Source organism: Gopherus evgoodei, chromosome 1 (assembly GCF_007399415.2).
Source record: "Gopherus evgoodei ecotype Sinaloan lineage chromosome 1, rGopEvg1_v1.p, whole genome shotgun sequence".
NCBI classification, from domain to species: Eukaryota; Metazoa; Chordata; order Testudines; family Testudinidae; genus Gopherus; species Gopherus evgoodei.
The window spans coordinates 25,876,670-25,890,344 of record NC_044322.1 but is presented as its reverse complement, the minus strand read 5'-3'; positions in this window follow the sequence as shown (position 1 = coordinate 25,890,344).

Below are 13,675 nucleotides of genomic sequence, written 5' to 3'. Positions count from 1 at the left end.
TTTGCATACCCTCTGGGTGAAGGGGAGTCGGGGAGAGATTAGCTCTCTCGGTACTTGTGTTTTCCAGGACTGGAAACAGGGAAGGTGGAGTCCCTCTGTTTAGATTCATGGAGCTTGCTTCTGTATATCTCTCCAGGAACCCAGGGAGGGAACACCTGGAAGGGAGGAGGGGGAAGGGAAATGGTTTATTCCCCTTTGTTGTGAGACTCAAGGAATCTGAGTCTTGGGGTCCCCAGGGAAGATTTTGGGGAGACCACAGTGAGCTAGGCACTGTATAAATCCCTGGCTGGTGGCAGCGTTATCAGGTCCAAGCTGGTAACTAAGCTTGGAGGTTTTCATGCTAACACTCATATTTTGGATGCTAAGGTCCAGATCTGGGAAAAATGTTATGACAGGGCTAGATGAGCCATTGATCTGACCCAGTATGGTCGTTCATATGTTCTTAACAAGTAGCACTTTGGAAATTTGTAACCCAGGTTTGCAGCTGGATATTCACAGAAGCATTCAATCACTGAGGCTCTTATTAGAGATGTGTCTGCATCCCAAAATGTAGATAAGGATACCAACTTCTCCAAAGCTCAGGGTGCTCAGCTTCAGGGTTCGATTCTGGCCCATCATTTATGTTTATCCAAAACAAATTGCAACCTTCAATGATTTGAGATTCAATCATTTCTCACAGGTAGCAGGCCATGTTGTTATCCAAGTATCAGATTCGCTTTAATAGACTGCTTCTTTAATATTCTGATTCCTTAGCGTTCTATGTTCCCTTTCTATTTTGAGGATTGCTTGTTTTATGCTATCTTCCTCGTCTATGAATAATGTGTGAGAATCAAGGTGATTAAGATAAAATACAAGAGCTGTCTCTTTAATAAAGGACTGATTCTTGTAACTCTACCTCTTAGAGCAGACTCACCTGCTATAGAGGAGGGAGTGGGGGGGGAGAGAGAGAGAGAGAGAGAGAGAGACACCAACACCAAAGATAATAGACCTTAATTGGAAACAAAGTATAATAAGGAGCTGAGCAGAGAGTAATTGAGACTCTCAGGTGTCTAATTTGGTTGAACCAATTAATTACCAGGTAAGGGAGCCCTACTAACCTGGTCTTTTGTGATCCCTTTTCTGATATAGGTAACTGGTGTGGAACAAAGAAGTCACCCTCTGTGATCTATGAACTGTAACTAATAAAGGGCTAGTGGCACCAATTGGGGGGCAGGGCGGGTTGGCAGTGAACATGTCCCCAAAGTTTTTAGCACTTGCTCAATTCCATAGGCAGCAGAGCCAGAGTGTGTGTGGCCTGACCCCTTTATGCAGTGTTCCCATATTAAGACTGGAAATTGCTCCAGCTGCATGGTCACAATGCTGCTGAAATTAGACCGAGCTTCCCCTCCATCCAGATGGAGGGGCAGCTGGGTCAAATGGTGCTGCAACCTGGTGAACAGGGAGTCTGTTCCTGTATGGCAGTGCACAGGGGAGTCAGCCGAGAGCTTGACTCCAGGCAGCACCAGCTCACATACTGTGTGGGTCAGAGGAGGAGGCTCTCTAGCCAAGGGAAACCCAGGGTGCCTGCGGGAGGAGCGAAGGAATGAGTGGGGACCAGAACAGGGTCTTTATTGGGAAGAAGGGTGGCAGGGACTGGAATTGGCCCCTGCAAGAAATATCTGAATTGTCACCACTGCCAGGGTCTTCAGTAATGTCTCCAAGTAATGAGGGGAATTCTCACAACTGCATCACACTGGAAATATGATGTTCTTCCCATTCAGTAACCCCCCTGACATCCATAGGATTTCAGTTGGTTGAAATGCTACATTTCATTGATGAGGCAATTTCCAATCTCAATCCATCCCCATACAAAAAGGATTTTCAAGTCTACCACCAATGGCACAGATACATTTCTGATAGAATCATAGAATTATAGGATTGAAGGGCGCTTGAGAGGTCACCCAGTCCAGTCCCTTGCACTCCTGGCAGGACTAAGTATTATCTAGACCATCCCCGACATGTGTTTGTCTAACCTGCTCTTAAAAATCTCCAATGATGGAGATTCCACAATTTCCCTGGGCAATTTATTCCAGTGCTTAACTACCCTGACAGGAAGTTTTTCCTAATTTCCAATTTAAACCACCCTTGTTGTAATTTAATCTCATTGCTTCTTGTTCTATCCTCAGAGGTTAAGGAGACTAGTTTTTCTGCCTCCTCCTTGTAACATGTACTTGAAAACTGTACTTTTATGTACTTGAAAACTGTTATCATGTCCCCTCTCAGTCTTCTCTTCTCCAGATTAAACAAAGCCAATTTTTTTTTCAGTCTTCCCTCACAGGTCACGTTTTCTAGACCTTTAATCATTTGTGTTGCTCTTCTCTGGACTTTCTCCATTGTCAAGCATTCTGTATTCTTCTCTACATTACTTAAGACTTGTGGCATGGGATTGATTTTTAGTTTACTTTGTCTCCTGTGAAAAGTCACTATGTATGTGAGGATGGGAATGAGGAAAGTAGGGATCTGAGCTGTTGAATATCACAAGCAACTAGAATGTCTGCTAACACTTAAAATAACAGCAGCTACGGTGCAACTTGCTGGTGAAACTAGGAGGGATGGCTCAGACTCAGATGCACATTTCAGGGTGAATTAAGCTAAAATTCTAACTTTAAATGGTGTGGTATGCCACTTTTGCCAAGGCCCGAGGCATTATATTTGTGGGTTTTATTTTAAATTCCAATTGGCTGTTGACTCACCAATGAATGAATGACCCTCTCTGGCATCTCCCAACTGTTGACTTAATTTTATGTCTGAAAAAGTTAAATTTATGTGGTCTGCGGGGAGATGTTGGATGGGATGGGAACTGAGTTACTGCAGAGAATTCCTTCTTGGGTGCTGGCTGGTGAGTCTTGCCCACATGCTCAGGGTTTAGCTGATCGCCATATTTGGGGTCGGGAAGGAATTTTCCTCCAGGGCAGATTGGCAGGGGCCCTGGAAGTTTTTCGCCTTCTCCTGCAGCGTGGGGTATGGGTCGCTTGCTGGTGGATTCTCTGCAGCTTGAGGTCTTCAAACCAATTTTGAGGATTTCAATAACTCAGTCCTGGGTTAGGGGTTGTTATAAAAGTGGATGGGCAGGGTTCTGTGGCCTGCCTTGTGCAGGAGGTCAGACTAGATGATCATACTGGTCCCTTCTGACCTATGAGTCTATAAGTCTATGAGTCTATGAGGTGGCCAGTTGCTGTTCAAATACCTTTTCCTCGTCAGGCAGAGGAATTGTGGGTCTGCCACATCCCAGGTGAGCACCAGAAGGAATTGTCTAAAGATTATAAGGGAGGTCATTCTCCCCCACCCCAGCTGTTTTGTGTGGAATTAGTTGGGCTCTGATGAGGCCCTGCATGTGTCTTACATTACACTATCTTCCTCTGGTTCATAGATCATTAGCAGAGACAGGCGTCTCTCTGTAGCCGAGATTTAGGCACCGAACTCTGAGAGAAGAGTGAGGTTTAGTACAGATTCTTGTTGTTGTCATCTCCCATTAACTAGTTTAGGCAACTCCCCACCTCATATGCTGGCTTTGTGGATCACATTCTAAGGGCCCCATCTCTCCCCATTCATTGTATATGGAGCCTAGATGCCTAACTGAGGATTTGGGTATCAGAGGGGTAGCCGTGTTAGTCTGGATCTGTAAAAGCAGCAAAGAATCCTGTGGCACCTTATAGACTAACAGACATTTCGGAGCATGAGTTTTCGTGGGTGAATACCCACTTCGTCAGATGCATGTAGTGGAAATTTCCAGGGGCAGGTATATATATGCAAGCAAGCTAGAGATAACGAAGTTAGTTCAATCAGGGAGGATGAGGCCCTGTTCTAGCAGTTGAGGTGTGAAAACCAAGGGAGGAGAAAGTAGTTTTGTAGTTGGCAAGCCATTCACAGTCTTTGTTTAATCCTGAGCTGATGGTGTCAAATTTGCAGATGAACTGAAGCTCAGCAGTTTCTCTTTGAAGTCTGATCCTGAAGTTTTTTTGCTGCAGGATGGCCACCTTAAGGTCTGCTATAGTGTGACCAGGGAGGTTGAAGTGTTCTCCTACAGGTTTTTGTATATTGCAATTCCTAATATCTGATTTGTGTCCATTTATCCTTTTCCATAGAGACTATCCAGTTTGGAGGATGTACATAGCAGAGGGGCATTGCTGGCATATGATGGCGTATATTACATTGATGGATGAGCAGGTGAATGAACCGGTGATGGTGTGGCTGATCTGGTTAGGTCCTGTGATGGTGTCACTGGTGTAGATATGTGGGCAGAGTTGGCATCGAGGTTTGTTGCATGGATTGGTTCCTGAGCTAGAGTTACTATGGTGCGGTGTGCAGTTTCTGGTGAGAAAATGTTTCAGGTTGGCAGGTGGTCTGTGGGCGAGGACTGAGGATTTGGGTATTGCAGTATTGTTCCTGTGATTTTTCTAGGTATCTAAAAGTTTGAAATTGTGACCGCAGAGTCTCAAAGCCTAAATCCCTTTTGTGGATCCAGGCCTAACTGTCTATCAGTGAGAGTAAGGGGCTTACATCCTGGCTGTTGATGAGTCAGCGAGAGATGAGATTATAATTTTCAAGCTCCAGTTGCTTAGTCCTGTGCTCATTTCCTTAATGTGAGATTTTTCAAACACACCTAAATGATGTAGGAGCACACATTCCATTGAAAGTAAATGTCACCTGTGTTCCTAGATCCTTTAGGTGTTTTTGAAAATCCAGCCATTGGAGCACATTGCCTGCATAGATTTAAGGTTTGGCTAAAATGAAATATTTACTACAAAGAACAAAACAAACAAAACCACTCCTCTTTGATACTCTGGTTTTCAAGCTGCTTTCATTATCTAGTATGTATGACTGACAAATAGCAGTTCAACAGTCTTTGGGGATTTCTACTCATTATTACTCTCCTTTTAGTCATGTCTTTATCTATAATGACTACAAAGTAGACAAGACCTTGATTTAATGTTTTATTCAAAGGATAAAACCTTCAGCAGGATTACAGTATGTTCCCTAATGCTGGAGATATATTAGTAGGTGCAGTGTACCTATTCTTCTGCAGGCTCGGATTTAGATTTACAGTGACACTTTTGGCCTAGAGATGAAAGATCTCTCCATATAAAGTAAGTCACGCCACTCACAGTAACATTGGTGTTATTGGCATCTTTGCTGTAGTCCTGATTATTAATTATTAGACTTGGGAGAATTAGATTTTTATTGGTAAATGTCAGCAAATGTTGATTTCACCATACAAACACAGACCAATGAAAAAATATTTTATGTCAAAATTTACATATAGACAAAGTAAGAGAAATGCTGCTTGAGAATTTATTAGTCAAAAGAAGGTTAGTTACAAATGGACTAGTGAATGAATAGTAAAAACAGGTACAACTTGTGGATTTAAGGATCTTTACTGTGTATATTTTGACATGTGATGTTGAAAATTTGTGTTTTATGCGCTTTAGCTTTTTGAATCTCTGTGCGTACTGTCATTAGATAATTATCTGACCCTCTATCATTTCCTGCAACCATGAAAATTTAAATTGATACAAATCTTTAAAAATTTGTAACAAATCTTTAAAAATACTTAAACATGAACATCAATATTATCCATCAAAATTATAAAAAACAAATTGAATTCTGCCAAGCCTATTGATGATGTATGTTCGGTGCATATTTGCAGTCTGCACTTCATTTGCATTAGGAGGATGGCTTAAAAAATGCTCTCCTTTCTCTTTGTTGATATATTTATAATTGTATTTATTGTTTTTCCTGTTCACTTTTTTATCTTACTTATTTCATATTTACTCAATCATTCTGTAACTATTTGTGAATATTTAAGAACTATGAGCTGATAGCAGATGTAGAATTAACTGACGTTAGGGCAAAATTGTAGGTGGAGTACTTGAAATGCCTTAGTTACATATGTTCTCAGTATGAAGTTTCTCTTGTGCTCTTTTAGGTTAATGCCAGTTTTGCCATTAACTTCAATGTGAATGAGATCAGGCCTGAATTATGGAAAATTTTGCTGGCGCTTCCAAGTGCTCAGCTATGGCTGATGGAGTATTCTGAAGATTCCTGATGCCGCAGCAGTTTTAGAGTTCTATCTTGCAAAGTGCAAAGCACTCTGCCCTCAATCCAGTAACACACATATTTGCATACAATGGGACAATGTACATGCTTAAAATTAAGCATATGCTTTTCTGGATTAGGGTTAGAGTGCTCAGTACCTTGAAAGATGGACCCTATTGACCCATCCTCCAGAAGAGCTACTGTAACACATGGAGACCTGAGACCAGTTTGTAAAATTGGGCCAAAGGAAAATAATTTAACATTGATTTTATTGTCCTGCAAAAACAAACAGTCAGAAAAGAGCTCCTAGCAACTATATAGCCAACAAATACAATGTCAGTTCAGCCCATCTCAATTCTAGTTCAATGAGAGGAAGTTTTAGAAAGCTGACATCACCTAAGTATCTGCTGGAGCCATAGCTATTTAAATGCATTTCTTTTGTTATGTTAGTGCATGACCAAAACCAGTTTCATTTGCCGTGCGAGGTATATAGTGTGCCAGGCCTCTTCCTGACCATTTGCTATTGCTGACCACATACACATTTGAGAAGACTTTTAAGCAGCCTGCAGTAAGTTTAGTTTATCTGTTGTTGTTTTTATTAATCATTCATTATTAAGCTTTTCTTCCACTACAGTGTTTTGTGTGATGAGTTTAGAGATGAACATGATTCATTCTCATACTATTTATTCTGTCAAACCTTCTCTGAATTTAAATAGCCTCATACTCCTCTCCTTGCATGCAAACCAGTTTGACACCACTTTGCTACATGGATCGTGATTGCTACATCATCTTCACCTCCAAAAGCACTGCTAAAGCCTCTATGACTAGTGAAAAACTTCAGCCCAGTAAATTTCCGGTGATTTACATGTCAGTTCAAAAATTACATTAAATTTAGAAATCTTAATTGACAGCAACAAGCCTGAAAAGCTAGGCACTTCCAGTTCTATCCTTCACTCCTCCCTCTCTCCTGCTGTCCACCTCTCCTTAATGCCCCCAATTTACTGCCTGATCTCAAATCTTCTTTCAAGACCAATTCCTTTTTCTGTCTCAATCTTTGCTCCTGAAAGGCGACTAATGCACCAGTTTTCAACCCTGCCCTTAAAATACTGAATCTGCCAGCCAGCTCTGGAGCTGGAATTTGTGGGTGCAGGGAGGGAACAAAAAACTTGCTTACTCCCCTAACATCCAAACTATATTTCAGCTGGGCAGAGCACACTCCCAGTGCAAGATCTGCCCCTAAACATCATTTCTGTGATGTGCTCATTTTAATATCTTTCCTTGTGACCCGTGGGGTGCCAAGCCAGTTTGCATGCGTATGTGTAGGCATTCCTGTCAAACCTGAAGGAAATGTTTGAAGTGAATCACAGTGTATGCTTTAAATTGTGGCAATAATTACCTCAATTAGCATACGATTTAAAATGGTGTGCTGTGCTAAAAAGTACACTAAGTAGCTAATAATTATACTTAAAGGGAAAATGTTTATCAGTTAGATAGTTAGCAAAGCTGAAGGAGTTTGCTCTAATTATTTTTAAACCAATTTACCTATCAGCAATAGTTCTTTCAAGTGTTAGTAATTATTCAGTTAAAGCTAGAGTCATGAGGAAATTAGCACTCTGTATCTGGGCCAAGATTTTAAAAAACGGGCACCTTCCATGTCTGACATCTAATATATATTGGGTTTTTTAAAGTGTTCAGAAGGCACTTAGATATGATGATGATGAGAGCAGCATAAGAACTTATATATAATGGAATAGCTGAACCTCCAGCAGCTCTCAGTAAAGTCAGTGGGACCTCCTGGTTTTTCTGTGCTTTAGAAAATCTAGCCACTTTTGTAGATGCCTACGTATGGATTTCAGAGTGAGCCTGACTTCATGCACCCATCATGCACCTTAGCCAAATTCAAGAATAAATTCTAACAAAGACTTTTTCATTACCAAATAATTTTTTTTAAAGTGATAACCTAAATGGTATATTAAGAATCTGATCCAGAACCTATTGAAGTCCATGGTAATCTGTCTGTGAGCTTGCACAAAAGCAAAGATATAGAACATAAAATATTTTGTAGGATTTATTTTAAAACTGTACTTTAAATCCTCATCATTAAGTAAGATGTATGAAAAGTAACATTACATGCATGTGATATTGTTAAAAAGATGGGGGACTACGTTTGCTTGCATCATTGTACTGTAATTCATCATGATCATTGCTGGCTAAGAAAAGCGACATGATACTCAATGTTTTTTTTTTTCAAAGCAAGGTCACAGAACAGTGAGAGATGGGGAAAACAGTGATAGATATCTGTGAATACTGCTGTTGAGAACATCGGTCCCTGCTAGATGCCAAAAGGAGGCTGCAGAGATGAGCTTGCTTCAGAATGGCAACTTTTGAGTTTGCTTTTGTTCCATTTTGGAACAAAGCAAAATGTTTAAAAAATTTTAATTAAAACAGATTTGTGTCAAAACTCTCTAAGTGATGTGAGAGCACAGCCTGAACCTCATAAACATTCCCATCAAAAACTTCATCAAAATCAATAAGTTTCTGTGAAATGTTTCAGCTTCGAAGTCAAAGCATATTAAAAAAAATATGTCAAATTTTCATATGAGCTCTGTGCAGAGCAATAGGGCAGATGAAAACAACTGTGCAATATTCTTGAATGATTTTTATAGTCACAGGCCCACCTTCATTCCCTGGTGTAACACAATTTTGAGATCCCATATGTACCCCACTGCAGGAATACAGTGGGACAAGTTACCCCCATGCCAAAGCTCATAGCTGTTACTGATACTATGACCTGTGACTGCTTCCTGCAAAGATCTCAGTGCTCTTAACTTCCATTGGTTCAACATCTCTCCAGACACAGCCCTACCTCAGATGATGTTTATGCTATGTAGTATATATTCTTATTTTATTAGTACTAATTAAATATGCTTGATCCGTTCATTAGACTGTCCTATATTATGTATTAAAAATAAAACCAAATAAACAGAGCAAATTGGGCCAAATTGTGCCCTCAGTTATAACCGTCACAAACTGACTGAAGTCAGTGGAGTTGTATGGGGAGTAAGTGATGTTAAAATTTGACATTTCTCCATTTCATTACTTCTGATACGAATCCTGCTGAGGATGCATGTTTCATTTTAATCCTGTAAAGATGGAAGCAATGTTGAGAATGGGGAGGGAAAATGATGATGTGATTCCCTAAAAATGATAGTGTTGCTTCTCCTGCAATTCGATGATAAAATCCAACTTTCTCTTTTATTGTAAAAGCTTCCCCAAACTTGTTTAAAAAAGAACAGTATGGGAAGTGTTCCCTTAGTGCCATATCCAGGCACTGTCCCTGCAACAAGCACATGCATACACATATGCAAATTAGTGTGGATTACAATCTGGAAAATAGTGGAATTCCAAAGCTTGAAAGCCTAATCCTATGGATCTTTATCAAATATATTGTCATAATATGCCTGGTCCCACACTATTGAAGTCAGTGGCAGACTTTGCATTGGCTTCAGTGAGAATTTAAGGAGGTCCAATGTTACTAATGGAAAAAATATCCACAAGACATCAAAACCATTTCCCTGCTATCTCCATTTAGCTTCCCCTCAGGAAAGAGGCACTGGAAAACCAGTGGATCAAACCTCTAATATACCTATCCCCAGGGCCACCTTGATGGGAGCAGGGAAAAATCCACTGGTTGTGCTGCATGTCAGGATGAATGACACTATAAGACTCACCCTGGAGTGGATCTAGGCTGGGAAAGACACTCCAAGTGGAAGTTCACGTGATTTTCGGTGGAATGCTTCCAGTTTCTACAGAAGGAGGGCAAAGGTGTGACAAGATAAGGCAGAACACGGATCGGTGCTATGAAGAACATTTTGAGATGATAGACCATTGGGAGGCATTTACAGAAAGAAGACTTATCTCAGCTGATGGACTCCTCTTGAGTATCTAGGGTATTAACCTTCCCAGTTCAATGCTAGCATCATCGTTGAGAAAGACTTTAAACTATGGGAAGAGGAGAGACGGTGGGGAGAGACTTGTGAAATCTCTGGTATAGTGAGGGATAAAGGAACACCAAAAGTTAAAATTATGGACAGCAAGGAGAAAGAAAGTATACATACTGATTGGAATGGTATGAAAATAGGTGATACAGTATGCCTAATCCAGCTAGAAAACTGGAAGGGAAACAACTGAGATGCTTGCAAATGAATGCAAAGAATCTAGACATAAAAATGGAGGAACTGTTAAAGGATGTCAATCCGGATATTATAGTGATTACAGAAATGGTGAAATAGCACTCATGACTGGGATGCAGGTATTGCAGGTACATATACAATGTAGCTATTTAGGAGATACAGAAATAATATTAAAGAGGGTGGGGTAGAGAACATCACTGATGGAGTAAACTAAAGAAATTAGAAATCATAGTATGAATAAAACAATGTGTTTGGGTCAATGTCTCTTTGGGGAAGCACTGTAAAAGAGATTCTATTGGGAAAATGATTTGAGGTCTGCTATAGGTTTTCAGGGTCAGACTCAGATATGGACAGGGATTTAATTAATATTATTAGAGAAAGAAATACTACCAGAATTTTTTTCATAATGGGAGACTTTAACTTTGCAGATATAGATTGGAGAACAAATTCCACTAATAATGGTAGAAACCAGTTATTCCTGGACATGTTAGATGACAGTTTTCTACATCAGTCTCTGAACCAACAAGAGATGATGCATTTTTAGACTTGGTTTTGATATGTAGGCCTTATGGAAGAACTGGTTGTAGGAAGGAACCTTGGTTTGAGTGATAATGAGTTGATTCAATTTAAACTAAATGGCAAGATAATCAAAACCAATGATGGGTAGGCTTTAGTAAATTAGGGGAATTAGTTAACAAAGTCAATTGAACTGAAAAGCTCAATGATTTAAATATTGAAAAGGCTTGTATTTGTATCCCAAAAAAGGGGGAAACATTGAAGGAAAAGGCTCCAGACCCAGCTGGTTGAATAACCACTACAAAATGGTTATTAGGCATAAGAAGAGAGCCTATATGGAATGGAAAAAGGGATAGGTCAACAAAGAAAACTACATGCAGAAGCTAGAAAATGTATGAATAGAGTGAGAATTGTTAAAAGTTAAGCAGGTTTAGATCTTGCCAAGGAAATTTAAAAAAAAAATTATTTAGTTATATAAAAAAAGAATAACGATGAAGTTGGGCTGCTGTGCAGGGAGGATTGGAAAGAGATTAAAGATAATATATGTATGGCCCCAAAACTATGTGAATACTTTGCCTCATTTTTCAATAAGGATAATAATATAGAACAGTGATAATTAGACCTGAGTGGTTTGGGAGCCAACTATTATTTTATCAGCTACAATTGGTTAATAACATAGCCAAAGCATTCGGATTGGTTAATAACTTAAATGGGTTAATAATTAAATCACACAGTGTTTTAATATCATGCGGTGGAAAGAGCCTCAGGAGACACACTAAACAACCACTTGAGCCCTGCAAGCCTCAGTCCGAGTATCACTGACAGAACATTGCCATGAAGGCAAGATGGCTGAGGAAAATGGGTGTATAAAAGTGGAAATTACCAGATCCGAAGTGGAAGAAAAACATAAAGAGCTATTTGGCACTCATAGCAGAGAGACTGGATAATTTCCAGCCCAGAATACTGAAAGACTTGCACATAAGATTATTAGTCCAGTAGATTTTAATAAATCTATCTGTTTAGAGGTGGTACAGTAGGACTGCAGAATAGCTAATGTCTTATCTATATTTAAGAAAGTGAAAAAAGTGATCTGTGCTATTATGGACCTGTTAGTCTGACCTCAGTATTACACAAGGCTTTAGAACAAGTTTTGAAGAAAAGATTCATTAAATTAATGTAGGTAAACAGAAAAGAGGATGAAATGCAATATGGTTTTGTCAAATGTAGATCAGGCCAAACAAACTTGATATTATTCTTTGAGAACATAACTGACTTTTGAGATAAGGGAAAAACAGTAGAAATACTACACTCAAACTTCAGAAAAGCTTTAGACATGATGCCACATAGGACATTGTTAGTTAAATTAGAGGAACAGGGGATTGATACAAGAATTATAAGGTTGATAAAGAACTGGCTCAAAGGGAGAGGACAAGAAGTTGTGCTGAAAGATGAACTATTGAATTGGAGGGAGGTTACTAGTAGAGTTCCTTAAGGATCAATCCCTGGATCGATCTCATTTAATATTTTTAATGACATTGGCATAAAAAAGTAGGAGTGTGCAAATAAAATTTGCTGATATCAAGCCGAGAGATATTGTCAGTACAAAGGAGGATCGGAACGATATTATAAAGGAAGAACTGCATGACCTTAAAGACAGGAGTAACAGAAATTAGATGAAATTTAATAGTACAAAATGCAAGGTCAGGCACTTGGAGGGCCTAATAATCAGAATTTCAGCTGTAAACCATGGTCTCATCATTTGGACATAACTAAGGAGAAGAGACACCTGGGTTTGTGGGCTGATGACTGGATGACATGAACCAACAATGTGATGTGGCTGTGAAAAAGGCAAAAGTGATCCTAGGATGTATTAAGTAAGGCATTTCCAGTACAGATAGGGAAGTATTAATGTCATTGTACAGAGCACTGGTAAGATCTCATTTAAAATACTGTGTATAATTCTGGTCACCCATGTTCAAGAAAGATGAATTCAAACTGGAAGAGGTGCTAATTCAACATTTTGTTGTAATATCTAAAACTTTTTAAAATAGCATGGAAAACATTGGTGTGTTGTTTTTTTTTAAATAAATATAAATATAAATGTATTCGTGTCATGGTTCAAAGTTTCCTGAGGTAGATTTAACAAATCACTCAAGGTCAACAACTACACTCACCCAGATAAGTTGAGGTTTTTACACCAAAAACTATTTATATTCTGGCCCAGCACGTCTTCTACTTGTCAGCTGAAAAGTAAAAAGAGAGAGAGAGGGGAAAAAAAGAGAGAAAATAGCTAGTGGAAACTCCTTGGAAGGAGAAAATTCTGAGTGTCTCTTAAGTGTGTAGATTGTGTGGGGGGGCGTGTACACATCCGATAAGTCTGGCAAGTTTTGAAAGTAATATTTACTTTAATTGTTTCTCAGAAAGCTTCAGAAACTTCTATTGAGATGACTGGAAGTTTTAATAACATCTATAGTGTTTGTTTTAGAATAATATTCATTCTTTGCTAAAATATCAGAAAGTTTATACAGTATGCCAACATAATAATATACAACTGTAAATGAGAGGTGGACTGCTTAGTCTTTTGGCATACTGTATAGTGAATAACATTAATATTATTTATTAACGATATTGTGATAGCATGTCCTGGTCATGATGTTAAACTGCATCCTCCACTGCCTACTGGTTACTTCTTGGTTGAAGAAAGGCTAAGGGATCTCACCCTGACAGAAAAGGCACTCACGCAGAAGTGATAGACAGTTAGCAGCTTTATCTAGGTTGCTCTCTGGCAGAAGCTACAACCTCTTTGTCACTGAATGTCCAGACTCGCTCTGGCCTTTGGATTCTGGCTCAGTGGTCTAATGGGAGAACCACAGGCCTATGGCAGCCTCTGT